The sequence below is a fragment of the Caretta caretta genome, chromosome 1 (genome assembly GCF_965140235.1).
Source record: "Caretta caretta isolate rCarCar2 chromosome 1, rCarCar1.hap1, whole genome shotgun sequence".
NCBI classification, from domain to species: domain Eukaryota; kingdom Metazoa; phylum Chordata; order Testudines; family Cheloniidae; genus Caretta; species Caretta caretta.
Genome location: NC_134206.1, coordinates 54146619 through 54172385, shown reverse-complemented (window position 1 = coordinate 54172385; position 25767 = coordinate 54146619). Strand labels below are relative to the sequence as shown.

The following is a 25767-nucleotide window of genomic DNA, read 5'->3' as shown; positions in this document are numbered from 1 at the left end:
AAATCATGAAACAATACCTCCTCCCACCCCACTGTCCTGCTGGTAATAGCTTATCTAAAGTGATCAACAGGTGGGCCATTTCCAGCTGGAAATGGCCCACCTGTTGATCACTTTAGATAAGCTATTACCAGCAGGACAGTGGGGTGGGAGGAGGTATTGTTTCATGATTTCTGTGTGTATATAAAGTCTGCTGCAGTTTCCACGGTAAACATCTGATGAAGTGAGCTGTAGCTCACGAAAGCTCATGCTCAAATAAATTGGTTAGTCTCTAAGGTGCCACAAGTACTCCTTTTCATAAATTTGTTAGTCTCCAAGGTGCCACAAGTACTCCTTTTCAAATAAATCTGTTAGGTTTTAAAGTGCCACCGGACTCCTTGTTGTTTTTGTGGATCCAGACTAACACGGCTACCCCCTGATACTTGCTCCCAAGCCTCTGTTTGCCAGAAGCTGAGAATGGGCAACAGGGGATGGATCTCTTGATGATTCCCTGTTCTGTTCATTACCTCTGTGGCACCTGGCATTGGCACTGTCGGAAAACAGGATACTGGGCTTAATGGACCTTTGGTCTGACCCAGTATGACTGCTCTTTTGTTCTTATGCTTTTCAGCATAGAGGTTCCCCATCCTGTAAGTATAGCCACCATTTTTTGTTCCTAGATATATACATTTACATTTAGTTGTATTAAAACACATGCTTGTGCTCAGTTTACCAGGCGATCTAGATTGCTCTGAATCGGTGACCTTTCCTCTTCACTACTACCCCAATTTTTGTGCCATTTGCAAACTATCAGTAATTTAGGTTTGGTTGCTTTGGTCTTGGTTTTGATTGTTCAACAAACAAAAAATGATAATTTTTCAACATTCATTAAATGAACCCAAAAAAAGACAGAAGAAAAGAAACAAAACCTACTAAAAACAGGTACAATTCAAAATTGTCTTCATTTTAACAATTCCTGTGTTCTCTCTATAGCATGTTTTAAATGTGAACTCCTTGCCTGACATTCTTGGATGGTATCAAATACTCTTGCTTAGAAGACGAGAATAAGTTTTAGGTACTAGCTCTCAGGTTTTTTTGTTTGTAAAATTTTAATCAGTTTTCTTCTCGGGACAAAACAGACTAAATCAATAATTGTGAAAGAATAGGAAAACATAAGAAAATGCAGCTTTTTGTCTCTAGTGCTTGTTGTTCAGTTGTTAGAAGATCAGAGGCTACAGCGTGTGACCCAATTGGCCATTTCTGAATTTTGGCTTTTTCTCCTCTGGCAAATGTTTGGCTAAATTGCTTTTATTTTCCTCTCACTGGTTTGTGGGAGGTAAATTTTTCATTGCAGATTAGGCTGCTTGTTATCGTTTATTGCTTTCCAAACTGGTCACGGCAAAATTGTTGCAAAATTAAATCTGTCATAGCTTTCTGAATTGGAGTCTTATTAGATAGAAGGCAAAAAGAAAGAAGAGATGTAGAAGAAATAAGGTGAAAGAGGAAACTGACATGTTGAGGAGGGGGAAAAAAATGGACCCTAGATTCACATCTCAGGAGTGGCTCAGGATACAGCCATGAAATGGCTTCTGATTCCTTCTCTTTGTCTGGATGGTAAGAAAAAATCTTTCAGGATCAGAAATGTGATGATGGATTATGCCCCCTGCCAGGTGTAAGCAAGTTACTAGGTGCTCTCCAGGAAAGCCTGTCCAAAAGCATTGGCAATTTTATCCTGTCAAAGCGAACCCATCCAAAGAATAGTTTGTGGTTCATATCTATATATACACTTTCTTTTAGTAAAACCATTTTGTAGCATCACCAGAAGCCTAGAAAACCCTTAAACATCAGTTTTTAGTTGAGACAAACTGTTTAGATATGTGGTGACTACATTCTGTGGGGGGTTTTTTCAACAGTAATTTTACATGCCTGTTTATAGATTAAAATGATCTTTTCTGCCACTTTTCATTCACCGTGGTCATTTCAAGTTTTCAGCCAAGAGTAGGGTTCAGCAAGATAAGAGAGAGTTGAGAGACTGTGGATGGAGAATGAACTTCCAGAGGAGGAATTTAGATGATGCTAGAACAGGGGTGGGCAAACTATGGCCCGCGGACCACATCCAGCCCACCAGCTGATTTAATCTGGCCCTCGAGCTCCTGCTGGGGAGCAGGGTTGGGGGCGCTCTGCGTGCATGTGCTGCAGCTCTGCGCAGCTCCTGGAAGCAGCGGTATCTCCCTGCTCCGGCTCCTACTGGTAGGAGCAGCCAGGGGGCTCCGCAAGCTGCCCCTGCCCCACGTGCTGCCCCCGCAGCTCCCATTGGGCAGGAATTGCTGCCAATGGGAGCTGCAGGAGTGGCGGCTGTGTACGGGGTGGCGCGCAGAGCTGCCTGGCCTTGCCTATGCATAGGAGCCAGACGGGGAACATGCCGCAGCTTCCAGGAGCTGCTTGAGGTAAGCACTGCCTGGAGCCTGAGCCCCTCCTGCTCCCCAATCCCCAGCCTGAAGCCTCCTCCCACCCTCTGAACCCCTTGATCCCAGCCTGGAGCACCCTCCTGCACCCCCAAACTCCTCATCCCCAGTCCCGCCCCAGAGCTTGCACCCCCAGCCTCAGAGCTTGCACCTCTCTGTGCCCCAATCCCCTGTCCCAGCCTGGAGCCCCCTCCCACACTCCGAACCCCTTGGTCCCAGCCTGGAGCACCCCCTAAACCTCTCATCCTCAGCCCTACCCCAGATCCTGCACCTCCAGCTGGAGCCCTCACCCCCCCACACACACCCCAATTCTTGCCCCAGCCCGGAGTCCCCTCCTACACCCTGAACTAATTTCTGGCCCCACCCCAGAGCCTGCACCCCAACCCCAATATTATGAACATTCATGGCCCGGCATACAATTTCCATACCCAGATGTGGCCCTCGGGCCAAAAAGTTTGCCCATCCCTGTTTTAGAATCTGACCACCTTTAGGAAACACTGTGCAAACTTTCTCGTTTATAAATCTTTTCTACCATAACCAGACCATTCATAGCATCAAGTGTTCCCTTTCTGCACCCTCTGCATCAACAAAACAAAACAAAATCCCTGTCTCAAGTAGAGTTTCTATAATCTGGAAATTTAGAACCAGAGATCCCATGAACTCTGCTATTGCCAATATATTTTGCTCAGAAGGCAACTGGGTATGGTCATAGGCACTAATACACAGTTTTAAGTTAGATGGTTTTCACAATGTATCCCACTGTGGAGAAAGGTTATTTCAGGAGCTGTAGCACAAACTGGGATGAATTGTTTGACAGGTGGTTAACCACGACTGAGATGTATGAGGAAAGATTAAAAGAGTTAAATATGTGCAAATTGGCTAAGCAGTGACTGAACAGAGGGACATGATAATAGATGACAAAAATGTAAACACCAAGGAGAAATTAATTTACTGAGGTACACAAAGGTATAAGAACTCAGGCTCATGGGATGAAACTGAGAAAGGGAACAATTGAGATAATGCCAAAAGAACTTTGTAGTGAAATCTATTACATTGTGGCATAGTCTTCTCACTTGTTGCAAGCCCCAGAGTTGGGATATTTAAAATTAGATTCAGGACCTAAAGTGTTCTCAGAGAAGTGCTTGCTCTGTCGTTGCCAGACAGTGGAATTTTATTAGTTCATTGCGTTCTAGGTCTTGTACACTTGTTTAAATTCATTTATACCACTATTGCTTACTTTGAGTGGCCCAGTGAGGGTTTTTTTTAATACTGAATATGAGGATATGATCTGAATTTGCCAACCAGGGAGTATTGAGTTATTCCATACACAGATCCAGCCAGGGATGGACTAGAGCGGAATGCTACATGTCTCATTTAATTATGCACAGCAAATTCCGTCTCATTTCCAGAGATATTGTAAACAAACCCCCCTAAAATCTACCCCCAACTAAGTCTCCTCTCTTTCCCCGAATGAGTGAGACTTGGCGCAGCAATTCTAGAGTTGGAGGTTCATTATTGTATTTATGTTTTGTGCATTTCTTATTTACACACCCTTGAGGTATTGACTGTGTTGTGTGATAGAAATGAGGCACAGATAGTTAGCTGGCTTTTCTCGCAGTGTGTAATTATAATACATTAACTGGAAGGCACTATTAGAGATTCAAACAAATAAATCGAAATAAACCAGCAGAATGGAAAGTGTTCGGCAGAAGAGATTAAAAACCCCTCCACAAAACAACAGAAATACCCCTCTGAAGAGCATGATGTGAATATATTTGAATTAAAGAAATAAAAACCAATGCAGTACTTTAGAATAATAGTTAGAGTTGTAATTAATGTGTTAAAAAATAAACAGGAAGAGGGAGGCTACTCCTAAAGATTGCAGAACAAAGGCGCTTTTCTTCTCATTTGCCTGTAATATAAAGATATCCACCTAAATAGGTTTCAGAGGAACAGCTGTGTTAGTCTGTATTCGCAAAAAGAAAAGGAGTACTTGTGGCACCTTAGAGACTAACCAATTTATTTGAGCATGAGCTGTAGCTCACGAAAGCTCATGCTCAAATAAATTGGTTAGTCTCTAAGGTGCCACAAGTACTCCTTTTCTTTTTCCACCTAAATAGGTCTGTTTTAACTGTGTGAAAAGGAAGTTAAACAGGACAATCAGGATGTAGAATAAAAATAGGATAGGTACAAAGTTTTTACCTTATTGAAATCTACTTACTAATGTTAAATTTACACCGAGCTGTATTATTTTCAGTCCTGCCCTTCCTTTCCTCAAAACAAAACTCTTCTTCCTGAAATTTTACATGATGCATCTCATCTCAGGGTGAAATTTTTTTCTGGAAAGTTTGGTTAAATAAATAAATAAATCAGACCCTATGGTGTTCTCCTACACCAAGGCAATTCCATGCTGGCCAAGCCCATAATTTATAACAATCCTTTGGTTGCAATCCTTCACTAATTATTTACCCATGTGCCAGGTGGGTCTAAGAAGCTACTATTCTGATTTGGTAGCATTTTATACTTGCTGCCCAGAAATAAGACTACACAAGGTTCAAAGCAGTGGAGAATTGCACCTAAAGGGTTTTTTAATTATGGATCTAGATTTGAGCTGTAAGTGGTCAGCAGGGAATTTCATGGCCCGGCATACAATTTCCATACCCAGATGTGGCCCTTGGGCCTCTGTGCTCCCACAAAACTGACAGGGGCTGTTCCTGCACCAGCGGCATTACCTCCCTTCACAACCTGGATGTATTAGTCATATCACACATGGAGTAACAGAGGTTTGCAATGCCTATCATCCAGTGGTGTAGTGTCCATTTAAAATGCTACACAAGTGGCATAAGTTAGAGAAGATCTAATTCAGGTCAGAATTGGTGCAGACCAGTCTTCAGAACCAGGACGTCATAATCAGCTCCCTAATTCCTCCCCATTACTCTAGCACTAATCTGAGCTCGGTCACAGGAAAGGATCTGGCCCATGGTGTGGAGTTTTGGAAATGCAGCTGTAGATTTCTTTTTGAAAAGTTTTCCAACAGTTTTTTAGCTCCTGATATGTCTAAAATGTATTGGCCTAGAAACTTCATATTTTGTTGCTATTGCTGAAGAGAAATGCCTTTTTTAAGAGTTTCAGAGTTGTAGCCGTGTTAGTCTGTATCAGCAAAAACAAGGAGGAGTACTTGTGGCACCTTAGAGACTAACAAATTTATTTGGGCATAAGCTTTTGTGGGCTAAGACCCATTCTATCAGATGCATGGAGTGGAAAATACAGTAGGAAGATATATATACATAGTACATGAAAAGATGGGAGTTGCCTTATGTTGTCTAACAAGACAATTCAATTAAAGTGGGCTATTATCAGCAGGAGGAAAAATTACTTTTGTAGTGGTAATCAGGGTGGCCCATTTCAAACAGTTGACAAGACGGTGTGAGTAACAGTAGGGGGAAAATTAGCATGGGGAAATTAGTTTTTAGTTCTTGACCCATCCCCTGTCTTTATTCAGACTTCTGGGTACCCTTCTGATTCTGTCAATCTGTTTCTTCAGCAGGTGGGTATTTTATTCTAGTATTGAATTCTGGTACCAGAAGGGTACCCAGAAGTCACCTACTAAAGGACAAGCCCAAAAAAGAAAGTAACAGAACGTCATCAGCTGTCATCTTCAACTTCCAAGTAAAACCTCTCCAGTGCATCATCAAGGATCTACAACCTATCTTGAATGACAATCCCTTACTCTCACAGACCTTCTTGTCAGCTGTTTGAAATGGGCCACCCTGATTATCACTACAAAAGTGATTTTTCCTCCTGCTGCTATTAGCCCACCATAATTGATTAGTCTCGTTACAGTTGGTATGGCAACACCCATTTTTTCATGTTCTTTGTGTTTATATATCTTCCTACTGTATTATTATCCACTCCATGCATCTGATGAAGTGGGTCTTAGCCCACCAAAGCTTATGCCCAAATAAATTTGTTAGTCTCTGAGGTCTCACAAGTACTCCTCGTTGTTTTTTAAGAGTAATTTTAATTTTATTCATTGTTATATAGTAGACCCTCAGTTTTACAAACACTAATCTTATGAATGACCAGTTATGTGAACTGTTTTTCCTGATGGAAAAATAAATCACATAATGAAAGTGATGTTAATTAACAATTCAACATCCCCTTGTATTTCAATGCCTTAAATCACTTTGGAGTAGTTTGAAGGATGAGAAGAAAGTGATGCACCACATTTACTGTAATTTTGAGATGTTCAATTAACTATTTGAGTTTATGAACTTATTCCCCAGTTATTTTATAAAATAGGGCATTCTGCTGTACTAGAACACAATGCAGTTGACAGAAAGTTATCCTCATCTTCCAGAGAAAGATCAAAGCAAATACAATATAACTGTGTGTGTCTATATGTTTAAATCTAAACATTAAAAAAAAAATTGCCATGCACAAAGTGTTTGTGTCTCTTCAAAATATGACAGAATCAAAAGAAAATAAAACATGAGGAACACAATGGTTTCATTTGCGTATTTTGGACAATTATATGAATGAACACATCGCAGTAATCTTTATTTAGCAAAACACAATTAAAATTATCCTTACAGTTCTCTCATTTATGTGTCAGAAATAATGTACAAAATAGTTTGTCAAATCAAACAAAATAGACAGTTATAATGATTAATCATATCAGTCATAATTAGGGTAGGTAGAATTCAATTTTTTAAATTATTTTGATGAATAATATTAATGTTTATTTTTGAACATTTATTTTAATTTTTATCAATTTAAATGTATCAAATTTTGTAAAGTATGGGTTATAAGAATTTTTAATTGTAATTGATTTACATTTTCACTGGTGTGGGAAATTATGGTGGGGACAGACAGTTAGAGGGGATAGACAATTATTTATTGAAAGTAGACATTGAGATTCAAAAATTAAAGCTTTATAACCATTAAAACACAAAATGTCAACATCACATGTCAAACTATATAAAGTAAATATCCTTAAATCAAATTTTAACAAGTTATCAAGCAGCATTTTTCTTACTTTGCCTATTTGTAAATTTCAGTTATTGATTAAAATGTTTTTTCATTGATTTGTGCATGTACAATGAAATTGATGTTTACCAACATTCACCAATAAAAATCTAATCCTTCCAGGATCAGATAAAATGGAGAATCTTAGGGTATGTCTACAGTGCAATTAGACACCTGTGGTGGCTCATGCCAACTGACTTAGACTTGCAGGATTCAGGCCAAGGGGCTGTTTAATTGTAGACGTTCAGGCTTGGGATGCAGCCTGAACTCTGAGACCCTCTCAGGGCCCTAGAGCACAGGCTGCAACCCAAGCTGGAATGTCTACATTGCAGTTAAACAGCCCGCAAGTCAGTTGCCACAGGCCAGCTGCGAGTTAGACATACCCATAGACTAGGTCTTGTACATTGCAAAATTTCTTTTCTACGTATTAATACAAGGGTGGTCCACGTACATATATAGTTCTGATACTTGACTGCCAAGCAAACAGTTATATTCTTCCAAAGCAAGAATACTGAATGCATTCATCAGTTGTAGATGATGTAGTTTTCCGCATGTGGCCAGTAACATTTTTTAGCTAAGAGAAGTTGATTACTGAGATTTTAAAAAATGAGTCAGAAGGATATTTAGCATCCTACAGGAAAAATGGCTGGACCAAGTGGAACTTGTAGTCCTGTGATCTCATTTATGATAGTCTTTGACCTTGGACCAGAAATTTAATTATAATGAATGGAAAAAGCCATCATAAGCGTATAAAGGGACCAGGACATTTTTTCATGTATTCTTATGAAATGTCACTTATTTTCTAAATTTTCCAGGTGTCCCAGATTGATTCATGTTTCTTTTGTCATGTATGATAATGAGCACTATGACATTTTTGGCAGTGATACGTGTACATAATAATTTCTTTTGATATATATATATGAATGCTTGTTTTTAAAACAAGTGAACATATGAATGGTATACAAAACTCTTGCCAAACCTGCCACCTAAAGTCACTTGGTACCTAAGTTTCTGAGACAATTTTCAAGGTACCCAGGACCGCCAATGACCTTGTTACTCCCCGCCTCCAGGGAGAAGGAGCCATTCTTGTGACATCTGCGTGTCGGCTCCTTGGCATTGCCAGCCCTTCAGCTGCTCAAGCACTCTCCTCTGGCAGGCATGTTAACAGTAGGTACACTCAAGTCCCTTTGAATCTTTCCCCTATGATATCAAGCTCCTGACACTGGCTACTCACAGAAATTCCAGATCCGTTGCACTCAAAAGATGCAGTGTACACCTGCTTACTAGTTTTATCTTAAACCATGGCTCCTGTAAACTACACAGCACTTGTGAGTACTTATAATTAGGGCTCCATGTCTGTCATGGAGGTTGCGGAAGTCACGGATTCCATGGCTTTCCGCAAACTACGTGACTTCTGCAGCAGCCGGTGTGGCTGACCCCAGGGACAGCTGCTCAAGTGGCCCTGGGGACAACCCCACAGCCAGCCACATCGGCTGCTGCTGGAGCTGCCCTGAGGCCAGACGCATCAGCTGCTGCTTGGATGGCCCCAGGCAGTTGGCCCCAGGGACCGCCCAAGCAGCGGCTGGTGTGGCTGGCCCCAGGGACTACCTAAGCAGCCATCCCGGGGGTGGCGGGAGCAGTCACACCTCGGTGTCCCCCAGCAGCAGTCCCAGGGATGGCCAGAGCAGCTGTGGATCGGCAGCTCCTGGCAGCTGGTGCCGCTGGCCCCGGGCCCACCCCCCCAAAGCAGTGGCTCCCGAGGACCCCCCAGAACAGCAGCCCCGACCCTCCCCCAGCAGTACCCCCCCGAGCAGCAGCCCTCTGAGGCCCCGCAGAGCAGCGGCTCCCCCCAGAACCCCGAGACAGTGGCCCCCCCAGCTAAGATTTAGTCATGGGTATTTATATTGCAAGTCATGGAGAGGTCATGGACCATGAATTTTTGTTTATTTCCCATGACCTGTCCATTACTTATTAAAAATACCCATGACTAAATCGTAGCCTTACTTATAATAAAACAGGTGTAGGTTTTTTTTACGATTTACCTAGAAGTGAGAGAAAGTGATGGGAACACCTGGTGACAAAACAAAATAATAAAATGCTTATCTGGCTCTACACTTATCAGTACCTATCTTTCCTATATAATAAAGTAGGCTTTTTTTCTCAAAAATCAGGCTATTGCAGATCTGGCTGGTTTCACAAAAGCCAAGATCCAAACATTCAGGAAAGCATCCCCCTCCACCAGGGGTTTTCCTGAGTGAATGAATACACAGTGCTTCTCCCTCCTCTGTATTATACTGTTTACATATGACAATAGTTTAGTTATATAATATATAGACTTATAGAGAGAGACCATCTAAAAAAACGTTAAAATGTATTACTGGCACGCAAAACCTTAAAGTGAATAAATGAAGACTCGGTACACCACTTCTGAAAGGTTTCCGACCCCTGGTGTAAACAATGCATGCTTTGCATGTCCCAGGGCCGGCTGTGCCCAGGGGGTGATTCTGTCCACCTCCCGAATGTACATGGATGATGCCATTTTGTATGCAAGTGTAGAATTGCATGCCTAATTTAAAATGTCACAGCACATTGAAAGAATGATTGGAGCAGGGGGACTGCATCCTGGATCTCCCACCTCAGTCATTTTCTCTCTGGCACTAATGATTGTTTCACAGTGGGTAAATACTTAAGTAGTCAAGAATGGGGGAAGGGAGAATATGAATGAATGATTCTGTAGTCCAATAGTTAGGGTACCCACCTGACAGGTGGGAGACCCCTGTTCAAATCCTTTTTCCTCCTCCAGCAGAGAGAGGGAAATTGAATCCAGGTTGAATCTCACATTCCTGGTGAATTGTTAATCCCTGGCTGCCAACTCCTTACTTAGTCTCACAAGAAACCCCTTAGTTACCTAAACGGCCTGACTCCAGGCATCAGGTTCCTATTCGTGGATCACTAAGCAGAGATAGGCATCTTTCTGCTGCCCAGACTTAGGTGCCTATCTCTAAGAGAGGGTCAGGGCTTAGCACATACACCTCTTGTCAGCATCCCCTATTGGCTGGCTTAGGTGGCTTCCTGCCTAGCATGCTGGGTTTTGTGGAGGCACCAATCTCACCTCATTCATTATATGGAGAGCCTAGGTACCTAACTTGGCTTTGTGGATTGCAGTGCTGTTCTTGTAATTTTCTAGGTGCCGTGTCACTCAGGGTTGCAACACCATAGTCCTTTCATGAATCCTACCCTTTGTGCCCATGCTTTGTTGAATTGTGATATGATTGCAGCTGTGCTGGTACAATTTAATCGCAGGGGTGCTTATTTCTTTCCTGCTGGGTCATTTACTGTTACCAGCAAATGCAAAAGATCATCCTTGTATGATCACACACCATAGTTGAAGAAAGTAGTTTCATCCAGTTATACAGAATGCCTTACCCATTAAGCTTGCCTCTGAGTTGATTCCCCTACTTCCATGATCAGGCCATGTAATGCTATAATTGACTTATTTATACACTGAAATACTGTAGATTGGCTTGTTAATGGAGATGAAATGATCTTGTTTACGAGATGACTCAGAGAATCAGGCAATGTGTACAGACATTACAGGCTCATACAGTAAAACAAAACAGGGTAGAAAGATTTAAATTCAATCCGAGTACATTTTTATTGCAGTCTGAGTATCTTTCTGTTTTTGGAAAACATTAACGTTATTCCAGACCAAGTTGCTTCCTGATTTCTAATACTAACTAATGGGACCCTCTCACAGTTTTTCTACTTCAGGTTCTCAGAAGAGCATTGCTGTATACTCAGGGTGAAATCCTAACCCTACTACAGTCCATGAGAATTTTGCCAGTGACTTCAGTGGCACCAAAATTTCACTCTCAAGCTAGGGCAATGATGGAGAAACTAGTAGGGGCCCTATTTCTACTGTTGCTCTAATTCAGTTATTCATTAAGTGCTTATGCTGTTAGGACTTTTCCATCAGGACGACATTTTTACTGCAGTTAATTTAGTTTATTGTAATGACTTCATAGTTATATATTGATTTAGTTTTATTTTCTTACTTCAAGAAACAGCAGGAATTGGACTACATAATAAGAATTTAATGTCAGCTTCTGGAAGATTGATTAGGATAGACTGAGTACAAGATGTCAGTTACAGTAACCATCACAGTACTCTAAAAAAGGTTAGTGGGTGTACATTTCCTTTATTCTGTCATTCATTACTCTCCTATTCCCCTTTTTATGTTCTTTGATGGGAAGCCCAGAAAAGGGTTTGTAAAGTCTTCAAATGGTGCTGCAGGAGGACTGTTTTCACTGACAGGGAGGTAAAGTTATGCAGATCAGTAATCTAGTGTTTCTGAAGAGTGTAAAAGAGAGATTTACTGAGACAGGATGGGATAGTGCATGTGTCTGCAATTTGCAGAGAAAATCCTGCATTGTGTTTGCAAAATCTGTTGTTTTCAATTGCTGAAGCGTTTGTTTGGCAGCAAAATAAACATGACCTTTTATTTTCTTCATCCAGGGACAGGTCTTTCTAACCTGTTGCAGCAGAAGACATCAGAAGAACTCTTAAGACTGTGTATTTATCAGACTTCAGCTTCTAATTTCTCTGAGTACAATGCCAAGATCCACTCCTCATATGTCTCTTTTCTGTGGATTTCCTAAGGAGTTAGAAGTTTAGGGGGAAAGTTCTGAATTGGGAAACATGTCTGCAAATGAATCACCTCATCTAATGCAATGCTACAGTGCTAAAATGTTTTTGGTAAGTAGAAATTTAATACACTGGCACAGAGAATGTTTTTTAAGCTTCAAAGAGTAACCAACAATTTAAGTTAATAAATAATATCTAAAAACAGTAGAAAGTGGTCCTTCAATGTCAGAGAAGGACCTGAGCTATGCATTTTTATATTATATTTTAGTTTAAAACTCAGTCCACATGATTCCTTTGATTTTGTACTTGCTTTCAACTGCAATCTTTCTATAACACGTTTACAGGTTAAGACAACTTTCTGCCACTTTCTGCACACTTTGTTTTGTCAAGGCTTTAAAAATATGTAAAGACTTCTAAATATAGCATGTATTAATCTCAGGTGCACCACTACTAACGTTAGGGTTCATGCCCTGGGTGTCCTGCTGTTGACACAACTGATGTGATTCCTGTGACCATCTCCAGAGCTCGCTGAGTGAACACAGATATTTTGGGAGCTTAGCGATGGACCTGGAGACTCCTCTTCTTTGTGGATCAGGAAGAAAGTGATTGCTGGGAAGAAAGAGACCTTCCCTGCATGTAGTCAGACTGGATGGTCACATTGGTCACTTCTGGCTTTATAATCCATTAATCTAGTGGTCAGGGCTATGGGCTCAGGGGCCAATGACCAGGAATGAGGCTGGGTTGGAATGTCAGGAGGTCAGAATCGAGAGTCAGGATACCAGGAGGTCAGGATCAGAAGGCAGGAATGGGTAAACACCAGACTAGCAGTCCATGGCAGGGTAAGACCCAGTTTATACAGAAAACTTCCTGTTTCTTCCTCTGGCTTAAATAGGGGCTGTGACCCAATCAGGAATTTTTGGATCTCACCCAATCAGATGTAGGGACAAGTCTTCTGGCCCAGTTGGGGTTCGTGGACCCCAGTCACAGGTGCTGTCTGTGAGCTGCTGGGTGGAGAATTGGAATGTGATGACTCCCATGACACCTATGCACCCAGGTTTGAGACCAGCAGGGCCTGACATCACCCCCTCCCTCCAAGGAGTGCCCTCTGGGCCCTGTGGGTCGCGGCTTATTAGGGTGGTTCTTCTGGAAGGCTTATTGTATTAGAGCCGGTATATGAATGTATTTCCCTGGCTCCCACATATGCTCCTCAGGACCATAGCCTTCCCAGTCAATAAGGTGTAAAAGTTTACCCTGCTGGCATTTAGAAGCCAAGATCTCATGCATGACATATTCCTTGTGGCCTTATACACACACTGTCAGGGGAGACATTTGGGTCCTGTGTGGAAATGAGTTCTTAGTATAGGGTTTCAGGAGGGATATGTGGAATACCGGGTGAATCTTGAGAGATCGGGATAGGTGTAGTTCAATGGTGACCTGATTAACTTGTCCAACTTATGCAAGGGGTCTGTTCATGCAGAGGTGCTCTTTTGAGAGCCATACTTTTTGGACCACTGAATAGGTGGGACCTGGTTGATGATGTTAGTCTGCATGTCACTTGTAGTTAGCTTTGATGAATTTTCTGCACTGAGTTTGAAGTGATGGAGTTAGGAGAGGTCATAGGTAGTTGTGGGTAGAATTCGGGTGGAACCCATAGTTGGCAGAGAAGGTTTTTTTTTTCCCCGTGAATGTGTGATCTGCGTTATTGTACACAAATTCCACGTAGGGTGGTAGTGCGGAGCAATCATCTTGATGGTGTTTAATATAACATTGTAGGTATTGCTCTAAAATCTGATTGACCCTTTCCATCTGGCCATTGGACTGAGGATGGTAGGTGGAGGAGTGGTGAGGCTGGACCCTCAGAAAATGTAGGGCCTCACGCCAAACTTGAGCTGTAAATTGTGACTCTGGGTGTCTCTTTGGTAGAAGGTAACCTGGTGTAGGGCACAAAATAGACCACTGTGGTCTTCCACTGTCAAGATCGTCATGAACCTGTTGGACTCAGAGAGCTCCACAATGAACTCCAATGCCATAGTGGCCCAGGGTTGGGATGGAGTGTCTAGAGGTCAGAGTATACTGCAGGATTTGTGGCATGGCATGTTGGATCAAGCCACACCACAGGATGGTATGACGGCCCATATTCAGGGGCTCATTCGAGGCCACCAGAAAAGACAAGGTATCAATTGCCGAGTTTCAAAGCAACCCACGCGTCCTGGCAACTGGAGTCATGTCATAGCTGTAAGGCTGTCACTCTAGCCTGACCTGGAGGAACATAAATGCCATTATTCATGGATGTGACCCCCTCCCACGTATAATGTCATTCCCTTTTGATAGCAGCTAGTTTGCTAGACAGAATTTCCGAGTCAGAGTCAGAACAAATCAGTGCAACTAGGTCCTAGCAAGGAGCAGCATTCAGGCAGTTGTGGGGCTTGAGGATGTGGGCCAGTTCCCAGCTAGGTCCATGTGGTTCAGTATCAAAGCTCTTGGACAAGGCGTCAGCCATGCTGTTTCTGGTTCTGGGGCAACATGTGATAGTGAAGCTGAACTACGAAAAGAATAGAGCCCACCAGAGCTGCCGGTGGTTTAATGTCTTTGCTGTGAGCAGATATTCCAGGTTTCTGTGTTCAGCATATAGTTGGACTAAATAGAATCATAGACTTTAAGGTCAGAAGGCACAATTATGATCGTCTAGTCTGACCTCCTGCACAACGCAGGACATGGAATCTCACCCACCAACTCCTGTAACAAACCCCTAACTTATGTCTGAGCTATTGAAGTCCTCAAATTGTGGTTTAAAGACTTCAAGGTGCAGAGAATCCTCCAGCAAGTGACCCGTGCTCCATGCTGCAGAGGAAGGCGAAAATCCCCAGGGCCTCTGCGAATCTGCCCTGGGGGAAAATTCCTTCCCGACCCCAAATATGGTGATCAGCTAAACACTGAGCAGGTGGGCAAGACTCACCAGCCAGACACCCAGGAAAGAATTCTTTGTAGTAACTCAGTACCCACCCCATCTAACATCCCATCACAGGCCATTGGGCAGATCTACCACTAGTAGTCGAAGATCAATTAATTACCAAAATTAGGCTATCCCATCATATCATCTCCTCCATAAATTTACCAAGATTTGTCTTGAAGCCAGATATGTCTTTTGACTCCACTGCTTCCCTTGGTGAGCCCCTTCTTAATAATGTCACCACTCCTCAAAGGCTGTCTTAATGGCTAGGAGCTCCTTACCCAGGATCTCATAGTTCTCTTTGGTGCGGGTAAGCTGCTGCAAATAATAGGCACATGGGTGTAGTATTTGTTTGGGTCCGTGTTGCTGGGAGTATGGCCCTGATTGCCACACTAGAGGCAACAGCTTTTACTAGAAAGGCTCATGTGGCAGTAGACAGAAAACAATAATTAGGCTAATCCATTTCCAAAAAGCTGGAAAAGAGGGATAGTTTTGGGGTTAGGCCCTGGACTGGGATTCAGGAGTTCTGGATTAAATTCCTGCGTCTGGCACAGACTTTCCATATGATCCTGGGCAAATCATTTAATCTCACCGGTATAGTGGGAATGACACTTCCTTTCTCCCACTCTTGTCTGGGTAGGCTGGTAAGTTCTTTGGACCATATATCAGTACAGGGCTAAGTACAATGAGGCCTTGGTCTTGGTTGTGGTCTCTGGGCATCAACTTAAAAATTTAAAGCTTCTTGACATGAGAATGTATAAAATTTCCTCTGTTGGGCAATGTATCTTCATTTTTACAGGATCACCTCTCCTTTGTTGTCTGTGTCCTTACTGCCTTAAATTAAGAGACATGAGAGCTATAGATTGGCAGACTACCACCACTGTGTAATTTGCTGGGACAAATACAAGTAGTTACAGTCCAAAACTTGTTTTGTTAAATTTTATAGACAAAACCTTAAGTGTCAGTGAAAATTCTTGACTTCATGATAAATTAGCTTAAACATTTTTGCCATGAAATAGAAGGTTGAATTATAGTAATGCATTTAAGGAACATTCTCATCCTGTGTAAATTAGGGAATATAATAGTCATGTAAATTACAGTCAAAATGATGTTCTGTGTATTGTACTAGACATAATGTTTACTTCTGGGGGAATCACTGCGTGTGCCCAGAATTCATTTTCCCTGCAGATTTCTTTGCTTCCCCACAGAAAAATGGGGAAGCAAAGCAATCGGTGGGGGACGTGCACCCCTTCCCCAGCAGTCCAGGCGTGTCTGTTCGAGTGCTCGCAGCAGCTGGGGGAGATGAGTGTGGGGAAATGTCATTTACCACAGGGGGAACAGAGCTGCACATGCAACAAGAGAGGCTCTGTCCCTCTTGCTCGCTATTATGGCGCACCGGATGTGGAGCGGTAGAGCTTCAGTGTTTGGAGGTAAGCATGAGGCAGGCTCTGTCCCTGCAAGCAGAGCAGAAAATGTAGCAGCCTGCCTGCTTAATTGTTCCTATTGTTGTAAGCTGATTGTTCCCATTCTTAGTGAATTCCCCCAGGAGCATTAAAAGGTCTAAAAGTTGTAGGGCTCCTTTACATTGCCAGAGTGGTGTAAAGGAGCCTTATTGTAAAGTACAGTAAGGGAATCCTCAGCTAGGATGATCTATGTGCTTTCCTGTGTTTTTCCTGTGCCAGAGAGGCACAATGGGGTTAGATTACAGCTCAGGATCTATTTTACTTACCCATTAAAAAAAAGAATTTGAGGGCAAATAAAATGTTTATCGAGCAGTCAATTAAATGTCAGGACAGTCAGAACAAAGCACTTCCAAAAGTAGCCAGCCAGGATTATAACTGGAATGCAGGGTATTGGTTAGCAAGTATTTGTAACTTTCAGAGTAACAGCCGTGTTAGTCTGTATTTGCAAAAAGAAAAGGAGTACTTGTGGCATCTTATAGATTAACCAATTTATTTGAGCATAAGCTTTCGTGAGGTACAGCTCACTTTATCGGATGCACTGAGCTGTAGCTCACGAAAGCTTATGCTCAAATAAGTTGGTTAGTCTCTAAGGTGCCACAAGTACTCCTTTTCTATTTGTAACTTAACTTTCATGTGTTTAAGAAATGATGAATAGTTATTGTGATTTTTTTTTTGTATTGTTGTTTAAATAAATTACCAAAATAATTGAAACTGGCGTGCTTTATTTGAGAAAATATGCAGATATGTGATGTTCCCCTGGTGTTATCTGGACCGGTGATCTGCTAGGTCACTCTAATCCTCGACTCTGGGAGACAGCCTTATCCTGCTCTGCTGTGAGAACCTCCAGTCCTGGGCTGTTGACGCACAGCCTTTGGCATGTAAGCTGCTCCCAGTTACGGGAGTGAGCACTTTTGGCCAGCCACTGCTTGAATTGTGCAACCGAATTACACTAGCCAATATTTCCGGTCCTAGACAGAACCCCAGGAACCTCCATCTTGAAGTGTCCAGTTATGCCCACTGGACGCTGCAAGCTTATAGGAGTTCATCAATTTTGCAGTATTTCCATTTTGGGGCCCAGATTTTTAATTTTTTTTTGGTGCAGAATTTCCTGAGGCGTAAATGTTATATTGATCTTACCTGTGCACTGTTCATTTTTCTTTCTTGATTGAATAGAATTATTTGCTGCTGTTCTTTATGCTCTGAATTATTGTGATACAAAGGAACAACACTGGGTATGTGCAACACTTCTATTCATACCCATAAATCATGTCATTTGTAGGAGAAGGAGTAGTAAGACATATCTTTGAATTTTACACGTTAATGTATACTATAGTTCATTTGAAGCATTTATAAAACAAAAATTATGACCTAGAGGATATATTTTTAGCTGAGTGAAGAGATTTGTTATTTTTTCTTAATTATACAGGTAGTTTATGTACACTCCAATATGTGTATATATGTTGTTAAAATATCTGCTTGTCTCAATAGAATGTTTGCTGTAACTAAGGAAAGCAAAAAAGAGTCACAGAAGATTCTTGAACTCATTAATAAAATTGGGATGATTAACCAGAGGGCAGTAGGAAGGCGAAGAGAAGATGCAATCTGAAGAGCTAGATAGAAATTGTGTATGGTAGGGCAGTTTTCTACTTTTGTTAAATGGTTCTCTAAACTATCAGGGTTTAGACACTTGTGATTTTTATAACAGAATAGATATTGCCCAGAGGTTACTTAGGAAAATTCTTCTTAATCTCATAAACCATATGTTAGCATTACATATATAAACAGAATCTTCAAGACAGTACTACTGCATGAGACTAGAGGAAGGAATCCTGGCCCCAGTGAAGTCAATGGAAGTTTTGCAATTGACTGCAGTAGAGCCAGGATTTCACCCTTGGTATTTAGGAGGCTGTAAAATTTGGAACATTTTCTAACTATGAAGCAACATTCGAGAATATTTCTTTGAAGCTTGGTCTGAAGTTCTTCAGAGAAAGGTGTATATGCAGCAGGGTTAAAAAGACAGAATTGTCTCACCAAAAAGATATTGTTCATCCTCAATTTTCTCCTTGAATTGTAGATCTGATTAACAAATGGGATGTAATTTTCATTTTTGGACAAAGAGGAAATGAATAAGTCCTGAAAAAGCAAGGTACCAGATAACAGAGACTATGCAATGTCATTTAGAGACATTGGGCTACGTTATCTTGTTTCGCATAACTACAATAATTTAGGTGGAACTGCAAGTCTGACTCAACAAATTCTGTGCACAAACTTTTTCACAGCAGACTAACTCAGCCCTGGCAATCCAGGGGACAAATTGAGCCGTGAATGGGGAGGTGGGTATGGAGGCAGCAGGACAAGGGGCAATGGGGCACTAGGGAACGCAGCGGGGGCCAGATGTGATGGTAGGGATGATGAGCTTGGGGAACGGAGGCCAAAGCCCTATGGCTGGAGCCTGCCACCTGCCACTCCAGGGCTGAAGCCTGACCCCACTGCCTCTGGGAAGGGGGAGAACTCACTGGCTGCCTACTCCTCCAGCTGTTGTGTCTCCAGAGAGGGGCCATTGCTTTGCCCCGCCCCCACCAATAACTGCCCAGAAGGCTGTGGCCGCAAGGAAAGCCGCTGGTGGCCGCATGTAGCCACCGTGGCTGCATTTGAGAAACGCTGCTCTAGATGCCCCAATTTGTAGATTTACAATACAGTTTTCCTGTTTTTTATGTCACCTGTCACCTTTTTCAATCAATCCATGGAAACACAAACTGTCTACATGAGGGAAAGAGTGAAACTGCTATACTCAATATTGCCAGATACACAAAGTAAACAAAATGGAGAAAAACTGAGAATTTCTGTTCTGTGATTATGTTCATTTTATAGTAATCTCTGGCGTTGCTTGTAAAAAGAATCAGACAGAGATGTGATCTTTAAGTTAACGTTGTTCCTATCAATGCATTCTCATTGTAGCTACGTTGCTCACAGCTACTGCACCCCTAACAAGATAGAGAGGGTGAGGCTCAAGCAAGAGAAGCTGCATTCACAGTTACTGAAGTGCATACATGTGTTCTTCAGGGCAACACATTCACCTGTACTTTGCCACAGCCTTAATCTCATTGAAATGACTGCAGGGCGGTTGGGGCAGGCGGGGGGGCCCAGAGTGAGAGCAGCTGGCTTCAGTAGTGTTACTGAGCATGCTTAGTATAAGCCAGGCACCATATCTGGGGAGGCACATGATCCTGCATGTCTGTCCCTCTGCATCTCCTCTGCACTGGGGGATGGAAGGAAGGAGGACGAGAAGCATAAGGAGCTGAAGCATTTCTACCACTGAGAATAGTCGTTTTCCTCAGCATGTTTGCATAGATTTGTTAGGCAGATGTCGCTTGAATCCCTCCCATCCTACCAGGATAATTAATAGGTGAACTGAGTAAGGGTTTATGCGATTGGGCCCTTTTATTTTATCTCCAATTAAGAGTATTTTAAATCTGATTTAGTTGTAAAAAAAGGAAAAAGAGGGAGCACAATCTCTCCTGAAGCTGTTTGGTACTGGGGGTGGGATTTGTACACTTTGCAGATTAATCCTCATGGTGTGTTGTCCCCATTGTATGGACCAGACCAGAAGCTCAAAATAAGTTTGCATTCGAACATCCCTTATGCAATCAGAAATGCATGAATGGAATTTTAGAGGATTAAACAGTATGAGTTAATGTAATGAGAACAGCATTAAGCAGTTTTTTTTTTTTAAATAGGCATCTATGTCACCTCTCAAACATTACTTCACCATACTCTAGTGGAGACACTGACCGTGAGATCACACACAACACTCGTATACCATGCAGCAGGTGCAGTGAAATCACTCCTAATCTTCAGCACTTCAGTACAGGTCAGATGTGATATCTCTACTGCCTCAGGATAATGAAGAGCCTCAAGCCAGACAGTAATACCAGCCGACAAATGTAAGAATATTGATAGTAACCCAATGAAGAGTATGAGAGAGTTACAACTACTTTTCTTCCTATAGCCTATAATGAGGGTTGATAGAAAGGAGTGAGAGAGAGGTGCAGGAGGGGGAAATTCATTTAGTTAATTTTCAAGCTAGCAAACATTTGATAGAAGGAGGGAAAGATAGGCTAAATATAGACTTCACTAAGTTGGGAGAGATGCTTCCCTAGATATTTTTTAGTTTTGAGTCACATATGGTAGTAAATTCAGTTTTAAAAAAAATCAAATTACTGTGCTTCGTAAGCTGTGCTGTTCAGATTTGCAAATTGTTGGGGTTTTTTTGGGGTGGGAGGGGAACTAATTTTTGAAGCCTGCTTTTGGCAACAGCTCAGTTTTGCAATGCATATTCAATAGCCATATCTTTAGCTATGCCTATGCTTGTTACAATGTTCTCCCCCACCCCACCCCTTTTAATGCTTGGTTGATCAAAGCAGAAAATAAATTGTAAATCTGGTTCCCAAGTGAGATCAAAGCATACAGTAACGGTATAGCTCTGTCCTGTCTTCTAATAGGTCTGGATTCATTGTCTAACAGGGAGGGTGAGATGCCTCTACTGGAGTACAGTGGAAAAGCCGGATTTCTTTTTTGTATGGTATACCCAATTAAAATGGTTGTGAACACATTTGCAAGAACTCCAAGAATTCCTCTAAGTTACAATATAGGCAACCACATATACACACTTCTCAACCATATAGAAAGTAAGGCATACACCAGACAAAGCCCCCATGACTTTGTTGCGATGTCCTGATTATAAGAATTACATTCATCCAGTCAGGAAACAGAAAGGGCATCATGTGTCTTATGTGGCCAACTAACTAATGTAACTTGAATTTAGAGTATAAAATATTAAATACTGGTGATACCCTGCACACACTTGATCCATAAGATTAAATAAGTTTTCAAAATAAATCTGAGTTAAATCAAATAATGAACAAATGAGAGGGACATCACAATCTGCATGCAGACATTCTGTGAACTGAAAAGTCTAAAATTGTTGAGTAAATTATTTGCTCACTATTATCATCGACCATTACATGTACATTTTCAAGTTGATTCCAAGTATCTCCATCAGTAATATGTTTTGTACTGTTTTCTTCAAGAATATTAGCATTGTGTTGTACGGAAGTGTAGAACTTACATATTTCAGTAAAAGAACCTTTCACTATAACAGAAAAGTACTGAAATACAATAGACTGAGTAGGGCTGAAATGTAAGATCTCTAATGGACTTCGCTAAATGTAAGAATCTGATTCTTCATTCCGGTAGAACAGTTATGTCAATGTGACTTCAGTGGAGCAGAGAGTCAGACCCTAGGGCTTTGTCTACACTAGCACTTCTGTCAGTCAAACTTATGTCAGTCAGGGGTGTGAAAAAAACACACCCCTGACTGAAGTGCTGGTGTGGACATCGCCGTGTTGGCAGGAGATGCTTTCCCACCAACATAACTACCGCTGCTCATTGGGGGGGGCTTTAATCATGTTGGTGGGAGAACACTTTCCTTCCAGCATAGAGCGGCTACACAGGAGACCTTACAGCAGTGCAGCTGCAGCAGGACAGCTGTGCTGTTGTAAGGTCTATAGTGTAGACAAAGCTTAAATCTCCATATATTTTAATGAGGTCATATTTTCAAAAGGGCCTAAATCACCAGGGTGCTTTTAAAAACTGTCCCCCACTATCCCATTATTCCTATGAGTTTTTAAACTAAGAATATATTAATAGACTAGATGATATTTAAGAGTTGCTTTAAAGACTTTTGTGAGAGGTGTGGGATAGAGACAGCTGTGTATTCTAAACAGCAGGACAGCTGAGAATTGTTCCCTGAGACAGAGCAGTGGACAGGGTTGTTAAAAATTGTCTTCCCCTTTTAAATAATAACATTCTTATTTTAAAAATACAAAAGTATAATTAGACAGGCCAAAAAAGAATTCAAAAAGCAACTAGCCAAAGACTCAAAAAGTAATAGCAAATTAATTTTTAAATACATCAGAGGCAGGAAGCCTGCTAAACAATCAACCAGGCCACTGCACAACCTATGTACTAAAGGGGCACTCAAGAAAGATAAGGCCATTGCGGAGAAACATGATTTTTCTGCAACAGTCTTCACAGCAGAGGATGTGACAGAGATTCCCACACCTGAGCCATTCTTTTTAGGTGACAAAATCTGAGGAACTGTCCCACATTGAGGAACAAATTGGTAAATTATACATTAATAAGTCACCAGGACCAGATAGTATTCACCCAAGAGTTCTGAAGGAACTCAAATATGAAATTGCAGAACTACTAACTGTAGTATGTAACTTACTATATAAATCAGCTTTTGTACCAGATGACTGGAGGATAGCTAATGTGACGCCAATTTTTAAAAAAGGCTCCATAGGCAATCCTGACAATTATAGGCCAATAAGCCTAACTTCAGTCAGTCCTAGGCAAATTGGTTGAAACGGTCCTAAAGAACAGAATGATCAGACACACAGATAACGCGATTTGTTGGGGAAGAGTCAACATGGCTTTTGTAAAGGGAAATCATGCCTCACCAATCGATTAGAATTCTTTGAGGGAGGTCAGACACGTGGACAAGGGTGATCTAGTGCATATAGTGTACTAAGACTTTTAGAAAGCCTTTGACAAGGTCCCTCACCAAAGGCTCTAAAGCAAAGTAAGCTGCCATGGAATAAGAAGGAAAGTCCTCTCATGGATCAATAACTGGTTAAAAATGGGAAACAAAGGATAGGAATAAATGGTCAGTTTTCAGACTGGAGAGAGGTAAATAATGGTGTCACCCAGAGGTCTGTACTGGAACCAGTGCTGTTCAACATATTTATACATGATCTGGAAAAGGGTAAACAGTGGGGTGACAAAATTTGCAGATGATACAAAAGGATTCAAGATAGTTAAGTTCAAAGCAGACTGCAAAGAGTTACAAAGAGATCTCACAAAATGTGACTGGGCAACAAAATGGCAGATGAAATTCGATGTTGATAAATGCAAAGTAATTCACATTGGAAAACATAATCCCAGCTATAATTACAAAATTATGAGCTCTAAATTAGCTGTTACCAATCAAGAAAGAGATCTTGGAATCACTATGGATAGTTCTCTGAATACATCCACTCAGCGTGCAGTGGCAGTCAAAAAGCTAACAGAATGTCAGGAACCATTAGGAAAGGGATAGCTAATGTGACAGATTTCAGAGTAACAGCCGTGTTAGTCTGTATTCACAAAAAGAAAAGGAGTACTTGTGGCACCTTAGAGACTAACCAATTTATTTGAGCATAAGTTTTCATGAGCTACAGCTCACTTCATCGGATGCATGTGACAGAGAATGTCATAATGCCTCTGTATAAATCCATGATAGATGCCCAAATCTTGAATATTGCTTGCAGATCTGGTTGTCCTAGTTCAAAAATGATATATTGCAATGGGAAAGGTACAGAGAAGGGCAACAAAAATGATTAGGGGTATGGAACAGCTTCCATATGAGGGGAGATTAATAAGACTGGGACTTTTCAGTTTGGAAAAGAGATGACTAATGGGAGATATGATAGAGGCCTATACAATCATGACTGGTGTGGTGGAAGTGAATAAGGAAGTGTTATTTACTCCTTCAAATAACACAAGAACCAGGGGATTACCTAATGAAATTAATAGCAAACACACAAAAGGAAGTACTTCTTCACACAAAGCACAGTCAACTTGTGGAACTCATTACCAGGGGAAGTTGTGAAGGTCAAAACTATAACAGGGTTCAAAAAAGAACTAGATAAGTTCATGGAGGCTAGGTCCATCTATGGCTATTAGACAAGAAGGGCAAGGATGCAACCCCATGCTCTGAGTGTCCCTAGCCTCTGTTTGCCAGAAGCTGGGAGTGGATGACAGGGGATGGATCACTTCATGATTGCCTGTTCTGTTCATTCCCTCTGAAGCACCTGGCATTGGCCATTGTCAGAAGACAGGATACTGGGCTAGATGGACCATTGCGCTGACTCAGTATAGCCATTCTTATATTCTTAATTTTTTAGTAATTAATAATTTAGTACATTATCTTGCCATTCAGAAGACCCAATCAGGACCAGAGCCTCATTCTGCTAGACACTGTATGAAAACATACAAAGACCTGGGGCCAAGTTTGTAAAGATATTTGGGCACCTGAGATGGTGTTTCCTCTCCATTCATAACATCTCCTGCTGGTCACTCTGGGGATTAGCTCAGTCTCTCAGCTGTCTCTCTACCCATCTTCTTAATGTATGTGGCCTCTCTTGCTCTTGCCACTTCTGGTCCATGGCTTGGCCCTCCAACCAGGTCACTAAGTCCCTCCTCTTCAGGGGATATCAGTCTTTCCATACCAGCTGTCACCTCCAGCATCCTAACCCACTACCCAGTGGCTGGTAAGGGAACCTAGGTCCACCCTCTACACTAGGTTCCAGCCCAGGGACCCTATAACACACAGCGAAGGCCTGCACTGCCTTTGACCTTGCTGCTGTTTCCCTGGGATTTTTCCTTTCCTACCTACCTAACTCCCCTCCTTTCTGGGTTCACCAGCTTTTCCACTCCCTCCTCTCAGGGAGTCTGTACAACCTGCCTTCCTACAATCTCAAACACACCTCCTACTTTCCAGGGATTGCCTGCTCTTTCCTAGCAGCCATCCCTTACCCTGTAGCCAAATATCTGACTTTCTACAGGCCAAACCTGTTCTGGCCCGGGTGAGTCCGGTCCTCTTCAATTAACTTCCTGCCTTGCAGCCTAATTAGTAGCTTGGGACCATCTGGCCCCACCCAGCTCTTGCTGGGCCAGTATGGGGTGCACACAGTGGTGAGCTGGAGCCGGTTTGCGTGAACTGGTTGTTGAATTTTGAAGCCAGTTTAGAACCGGTTGTTAAAGGGGTGGGCAAACTCTGGCCCGTGGGCCACATGCGGCCCGCAGGACCATCCTGTCTGTCCCGCCTGAGCTCTCGGCTGGGGAGGCTCCCCTGTGAATTTTTACTCACCAGGCGGCACTACGAGCCTTCATCGGCACTTTGGCGGCGGGTTCTTCAGTGCCGCCGAAGACCCGGAGCGACTGAAGGACGTGCCGCCGAAGCGCTGCTGAAGACCTGGAGCAACTGAAGGAACCGGTTCTTCAGCTTCTGGCAGCTCATCACTGGGTGCATACTCCCTCATCATACCTAAGGATGTGAATGGGTGGCTAGGCACTTTTGAAAATCCTGGTAGGCACCTATCTTCATCTTTTAGGCACCTACATACCTTTAAAAATC

At 42.1% G+C, this 25767-nt stretch overlaps 1 long non-coding RNA gene across 13 annotated transcripts in view; it reads left to right on the top strand.

Moving 5' to 3' along the window:
* LOC125635952 (uncharacterized) overlaps positions 1-25767 on the top strand; it is a 64115-nt gene that overhangs the window by 900 nt on the left and 37448 nt on the right. For 5 of the 13 annotated variants that reach the window (XR_012668242.1, XR_007356430.2, XR_007356428.2 and 2 more), the window contains exons 2-5: positions 308-918; positions 11531-11646; positions 11985-12224; positions 20264-20470. This is a non-coding gene — a long non-coding RNA (uncharacterized LOC125635952). Of the gene's footprint in view, positions 1-307; positions 919-8539; positions 8637-11530; positions 11647-11984; positions 12225-18014; positions 18157-18600; positions 18673-20263; positions 20471-21028; positions 21386-25767 lie in introns of those variants that run through there. The other 8 variants (XR_012668247.1, XR_007356442.2, XR_007356435.2 and 5 more) reach the window with 5 other exon arrangements.